Source organism: Ixodes scapularis, unplaced genomic scaffold (assembly GCF_016920785.2).
Source record: "Ixodes scapularis isolate PalLabHiFi unplaced genomic scaffold, ASM1692078v2 PGA_scaffold6__148_contigs__length_123643588, whole genome shotgun sequence".
NCBI lineage: Eukaryota > Metazoa > Arthropoda > Arachnida > Ixodida > Ixodidae > Ixodes > Ixodes scapularis.
In genome coordinates this window covers 94,574,570-94,581,278 of record NW_024609881.1, presented here as the reverse complement: position 1 = coordinate 94,581,278, position 6,709 = coordinate 94,574,570, and positions in this window count along the sequence as shown.

The following is a 6,709-nucleotide window of genomic DNA, read 5'->3' as shown; positions in this document are numbered from 1 at the left end:
ACTATAAATTGTACCCCGGATTAAATTTGGAAGCAGGCTTTCAAATATAATCGGGGGTACACTTAATAGAACTTTTAAAGCATTTCACCAATTTATTCCTGACCAATTCCAGATAAGAAAAGTAGAAAATTATATTGATTTAGCAATTGCAGTGGTTTGCAGTTATCGAAACTGAAATGCATTATGTTACAGGCTTTAATGTAGACGAGTTCAAAGTGATGACAAATTAAAGTAAGAACTTTTTATTAAACAAATATTTTTTTCAATATAATGAACACATGTTGCCTAAAACAAACACTTACGATGGAACAAAAAACGTAATACTTTTAGTGGCTTACAAATATCACAGATGCACTTAAAGCTTTATAAACAAGCTCTTATTAGAAGAAAAAAATAATTACAAACTATCATGATGAAGAAAAACGAGCAAAAATAGTATTGCACCTGTTAATATAAAACCTACAATATTTATCATCTACCATGACTGAAGTAACATCACCTACATGACTGAAGTGAAATGAATGAAAAAAGTTAATGCACTTGTTAAATAAAATCTAAATTAATCGCTAATCAGATTTAAGAGAAAAAAAAGCCAATGCGCAAAATAAATAAAAATGAAAGCTAATTTTTTTTTTTTTTTTCATTCTGCAGTTTTCTTTTGTGTGTTGGAGGCTTTGTTTTGAGTGTAGGAAGCATTGCTGCACTTCCTTTACAGGTATTCTTTCACGGACTTCCGAGTTTCTCCAGGGAATTGGCAGTAACAAAAGCTGAAAAGAGAAGACAATAGACAATTAAGGAACTTGCCTTAAGACTCCATATTTACTTAATACTACTTAAAATTATACTTCAGGTCCACATAATTTTAGAAAATTTCACAAAAAGAAACCAACAACAAAAAGTTAATCATCTAAATATATTGAGCACGGGGACCAATGACTATGTTTATTGGCAACTGTGAAATATTGCTGCTGTGAAATAATGTAAAACAAGGCATTTCGTCAATTTGCAATGCATTAAAGGGATCATGAAACAAGTTTACTGTGGAAACAGTCTGGAGCTCGTTACTTTTATTTCTTTTACCTTATCACAAGTACGAGAAAACACACCGTGATCCCTCAAAATGTCGCGAGTGCACTGCGTAATCAGAAAGGAAAAAAGGGTCCATTTTTCATCATGCAGCTTATGGTGGCCACAGGAACTACTGGCTTGGCGCCAATAGTGGTTGAGTTTGCGGGTTGAGCAGGTATCTGCCCAATTTGAAGCTAAGGTTTTTATAAAAGTTGTCATTCACTCATTTGGCCCCCAATTCATGTCACACGCACGTGACCTGGAAAGGACTCTAAAGGTTGAGGGGCCCCCCAAGCTTAAGTCTATTTAATTTTTTTAATAAAACTAGTGCACCTTGGAAAAAATTGTTTTCTGATCTTCACTGCACATGCGATGGTGAGATACTGCCACACTTACTTGGCCGAAGTCTGAGGACTATTTCATAACCCCTTTAAAAGCCTGCAAACATAACATTCTTTGTGACAGGGACTCTCAAACTTTCTGACATCAGCGAACAAAAATTTACTAATGTTATTGTTAGCCGAGGAGCCCCTTCCACTCTTGGCATTGTTGCAATTGAGTGTATGACAATGGTATAGCAACGATTGAGGAAGTTCAGGTGCTGAAAGAACCCTCAGTATACTGTACTAGGAACCCTGTTCGAGAACCAGTGCCTCAGGATATTTGGCTAGAAAGTCGGAGATAGCGTAGCTAGACAATAATTTTAAACACACAGATGACCACATTTTTTTAATTTTGATTCTGACATCTATTTTATATTATAATTCAGGGTTTACTGATATAAAACCAACTGAGGCCATACTGTACCAAACAATTACTTTAAAAACAACTGAACAAGCTGAAAGTTTTTGAAAGATTCAGCAGCCTAAAGCTGGGGTAAACAGTCAGCTATCTTCAGAAAATTGTACACAAAAGTAAACAATACTGAAGTTTCGTTAAGTTTAATCGCTGATATAAATCGACGATCAAAATTAAGCAGAAGGAACATCAGAGTGAATTATAATCTAGGCAAAAATTAAAGTATGCTAGAACTGGGGCACATTATTGCAAACCAGAGGTGTAGCGCAAGACGTAATGACACAAAAAGACAAATACCTCCCCCAACAAAAGCCAAAAAGAAACAACCATCCATGAGTACCGAGACACAAGTCCAATGGTGACCAGACAAAAGCTCACCGGACAGAAGCTCACCCGTTTTTTTCTTAGACCCACACAATAGCTCACCCCCTTTTTTTTGGCTACCCGGCGAGTCACGAGCTGGGCCAAAGTGCGGACGCAATGGACATTGCACTATTTTTAGAAGAAGTGGTACCCCATCTCATGCAACGGTGTCGACAGGTAAGCCATAACAGGCACAGAAGCAACGATTTGGGACAAAAATTTAGGTCACCAAAATGAGTAGAGCTGAAGCTGATAAGATCAATCTGGGTTGACTCAAGGTATGCCACAACCGTCAGGAAAATATTTGCAAGGGGCTCCAGGTACACCGAGATCTACCAAGACTGCTGGAAACAGCCTGTACGGGACTGCATTTCCTTCTAACCAATCGAAAAACTTGTTTCCAGTCTAATCAACAAACCATGTGCCTATCAGATTTAATTCATTGTTGTGTTTTAGTGTCGCACGCATGCACCTAAGTTGTCTGCACTCGTGTTAAGACCAACATGAAATTTTCACGTGGTGAGCTTTTGACCGGTGAGCTTCTGTCTGGTGAGCTTTTGTCCAAGATTTAAGTCCAATATATGTCAAGAGTAAACTTAGTATTTGTTCCTGTTAAGTTTGATTGCAATAGTGCCTTGCCATTTCCTCTTTATGGCAATTTACTCACCTATCAAGTCCTTAACTCCCTTTTTAGGAAGCTTTCCCTTCATTGCCGACCCCGTAAGGCAGCAGTTTGTCAGGGCCTCAGTTTCAAATACCATGACCGTGAGTTCCTGAACGTAAATGGATGGCTGCTTCGTGTCGACATGCTTCAACTGCGCTTCAGGAAGCGCAATGTCTCCAAAGGTTCTCTGAAACATAAAAATAGAACCAAATACGGTCATTACATCCATATGAATGCCTTTTAGATGAGCGCATGTGCACGAATGGCCGTGACATGCTGGTGGTAAGGAAGTGTTTGATGAAGAGAGCTAGCTAATAGTAAAGAGGGTAATAAGGCTAGTTTGAACATTTACTATATAAAGTCCACTGGTCAGGCTAGTCACCATCACATTGGCGCAAAGCATTTTTGTTTAATAGGGCGATTGATGCCTCACTCACACGCTTTTTTCCTTTTTCCCAAATTTCATATGCTTCATGCAGTTCTCTGCTTGTTCTGTCATTGTATTTGCGAGAATCTTAACATAATGCAATACCGGGGAACAGAGGCATCTGCTGCAGTGAATGGTGAGGTGGCCAGACAGGCTGGCTGGCGTGGCAGCCACATGCTCACGGGCAGGGTCATTCCCACATCTGGCCCATATACACTGCCCCTCACAATATTGGTATCTGATACACAACGCCCAAAACACACCCAGCAATTTTATCCTTGTGTTTTATGCTGCAAGGCTAAGACGGCGGGGCTTGGGCCTGTTGATTCTGTGGCAGAGCCAAGCCATCCTATTGTGTGCCGAAGACATCACAGTAGTGCGGTACCGCTGACCGACTTCCTTGAATTGTGTGACACTGAGTGTACATTCCTGCCAACCTGTGGAATTTCAAATTCATAAAAGTCGCGCGGCTGCGGCCGGGGGGGGGGGGGGTTACGCGAAGCGATGTGCAGCTTAATGTCAGCCTGGCCAGCGTGCGAAACGCTTACATCACACGTGTACGTGCTACACAATCCAAACTTCTCTTGCTTTTTGGGCGGCATGAAGCACGGAAATTTCGACGTGTAGGACTTCAGGAACACCTGAAAGTACCTCTTTTGAGGTTTCGAGTTCGGCATTGCGCCGCGAAGCCACAGTGACAAGGAGAATGCTACAGTTACACGCGCAACAAACACAGACGCCATACTTTTTGCCTCGAAACTGGCCGAAACAACGAGGCCCCAGCAACGTCTGAACACGCCGAACCAACTTGCACCTCTGCACCGCCGAACACACGAACAAAGGCTTTGAGCTTTGGATTGGTTTTCGATTCGTGGCCACCGGATAGACGGATAGTAAAAACCACGACGCTGCTGTGGACGGTACCTATCGCCCTCTTGTGGCAATACAAGATACCACCAACAACGGAGTTACAAAAACAACAAAAAAAAAAAATAAAAACATTTTTTTGTAAGATTTGAAGCAAGATTTGTAAAATCGTAAAATTAGTCCCAATTTGTACATTTTACGAAAAATTCGGAAGAGTTGGCAGGTATGAGTGTAAGTATGGTACCACATCTGGTCTCACATTGGGCCTCTCACGAGCAGGCTTGTTTATGCCTCAACTTTATTTAACAAGCTTTTGGCGACCTGAATTATACACATCTGCAGGTAGCTTGCTTCTGGATAAACAAACCCACTCGTGAGAGGTCCAATGTAAGACCAGCTGTGATACCATACCCTCAGTTTCACACAATTAAGGAAAGTCGGTCAGCGCCACCGCATTCCCGTGGTGTCCTTGGCATCCAATAAGATGGCTCGGCTCTGCCACAGAATCAACATCATAGAGCAGCCGTCTGAGCCTTGCAGCATAAAACACAATAATAAATTTGTGGATGCATGAATGAACGTGCCCATGAGCACGTGGCTGCCACGTGAGCTAGCCTGTCTGGCCACCTCGCCATTCACTGCAGCAAATGCCCCTGTTCCTTGGTGTTGCACGATGTTAAGATTCTTGCCAGATACAATGCCAAAACAAGCAGAGAACTGCATGAGGAATATGATATTTAGGAAAAAGGAAAAGAGTGTGTAAGTGGGGCATCAATTGCACTATTAAACAAAAATGCTTCGCGCGAAGTGATGATGACTAGGCTGGCCGAAAAGGCCTACATAGTAAATTGTCTTTCCAAATAAACAACAGTTGCGAGTGTGCCCAGGCTAATAGTAATCAATATTATTGATTATTATTAGCTATATTCCTAACAGCCATGCAAGTGTCCCTTTAAGAGAACATGCACATGGACTGTAGTAAGTGCCTCCAACTATAATTACGCTTCACTCTGTGATTGCAGCCTCCGGAAGTTCTGAATTGGCAATCTTGCAGCATGCAGCAGTCGACTGGGGAAGTGTTATCGAAGCTGAAGAAAACATCCGCTGTCGAGCACATTCCAGGCTTGATCTGCGTCGTTTATTAAAGCAGTTTTCTGATTGTTTTTTTTTATTTTGAAAATGCTAGTCCTTAAAGGCAACGCCCAGAAATTTTTAAGAAACTTCTACACATTATGCGATCGAGAATGAAATGTGTCCCACAGTGGATACAGTAAAACCCCAATTATGCGTCCCCGGTTTATGCACAACTGGACGAGTCAGCAGAAACTCACTGATTTCTTTTGAAGTTCCAATGTGATAATAAAGATTGATTGGCACCTCTATTACACAATTTCTAGGTTACATTCATAGTTGCATGAGGGTTCTAGCTTCTTCAGATTCCAGCAGATTATCAGCTTAAAGGCTGTTTGGAAGTTCTGTATGTCTTTGACCCGTAACTGTTGTTTTTTGGATTATCCAATGTTGTCGCGCAGTCTCCTGAAAGTCACATAATCGAGGCACCACTATATCCTCCAGCTTTGAAAACGCCTCAACCGATTGAATGCTGCGCGCCCTACAGTGGCTGAATGAGAACTTCCGCTGGCCGCATTCGTGGAGTGTGGCAGCATCACTCGGAAAATCATCGAAAGATAGTGGTGAACCTAATACACTATTTCCATCCAGTTCCCAGAATTTAGAAGGCGTGCGTAGAGGCAATGAGGGATATATCTGTTGCAAAAATTGTTCCCTGGGTTCTAACTGAATTATATTTAGGTTATGAAAATGATCAGCAGAAAGCAGTCCTGACATTGTTGGGATGGCCTAAGCCTGCATGAACAGACACCCCATATACAGCATCTAATTAAAAAAAAGAACCTTTTAAAAAAGAGGACGGGTCTGCTGAAACCTTGCAAACCACGAACAAAGCAAATCACTGAGATTTAAGGACACGACAGAAACAGAGACAACACAAAACAATTCAGAAATGAAACCAACAATACGGTTAGCACTGTTTGAAGAACCATTACCTTTCTATGCCTCAACATTGCTAAGCTTCTTCCATAGATTCCAATGCTTACCTCTTCGCACATCCTGGTGGAATGTGGAAACTTAGGCCCCACATTAAAAGGTCAGTAAGTATAGCTATGGTTCTAATAGTTGAACCTCTCTAATGGGCACATTTTTTGCTAGAACATATGGTTCGTTCACACTTTTAAAAAGCAGTCTTGCTGCCGACCGAATTTGGTCACCAAAAAAAGACCGAACTGTTCAGGCTTAGCAGAATGGACAATTGGGCGAGTTTGCGGTAGAGATCATTATAACTTACAGTGCGACTAGGACAAAGAGAGACAGAGGAGAAAACACAGGCCAAGCGCTTAACGAGCAACTGATTCGATTGAAAAGGAAATACATATGATGATGCTGCTGCTCGTCCAGGCATGCCCCTCCGTGGTCCTGGCGCTTTTTCTTTCACTTAAAGGGAA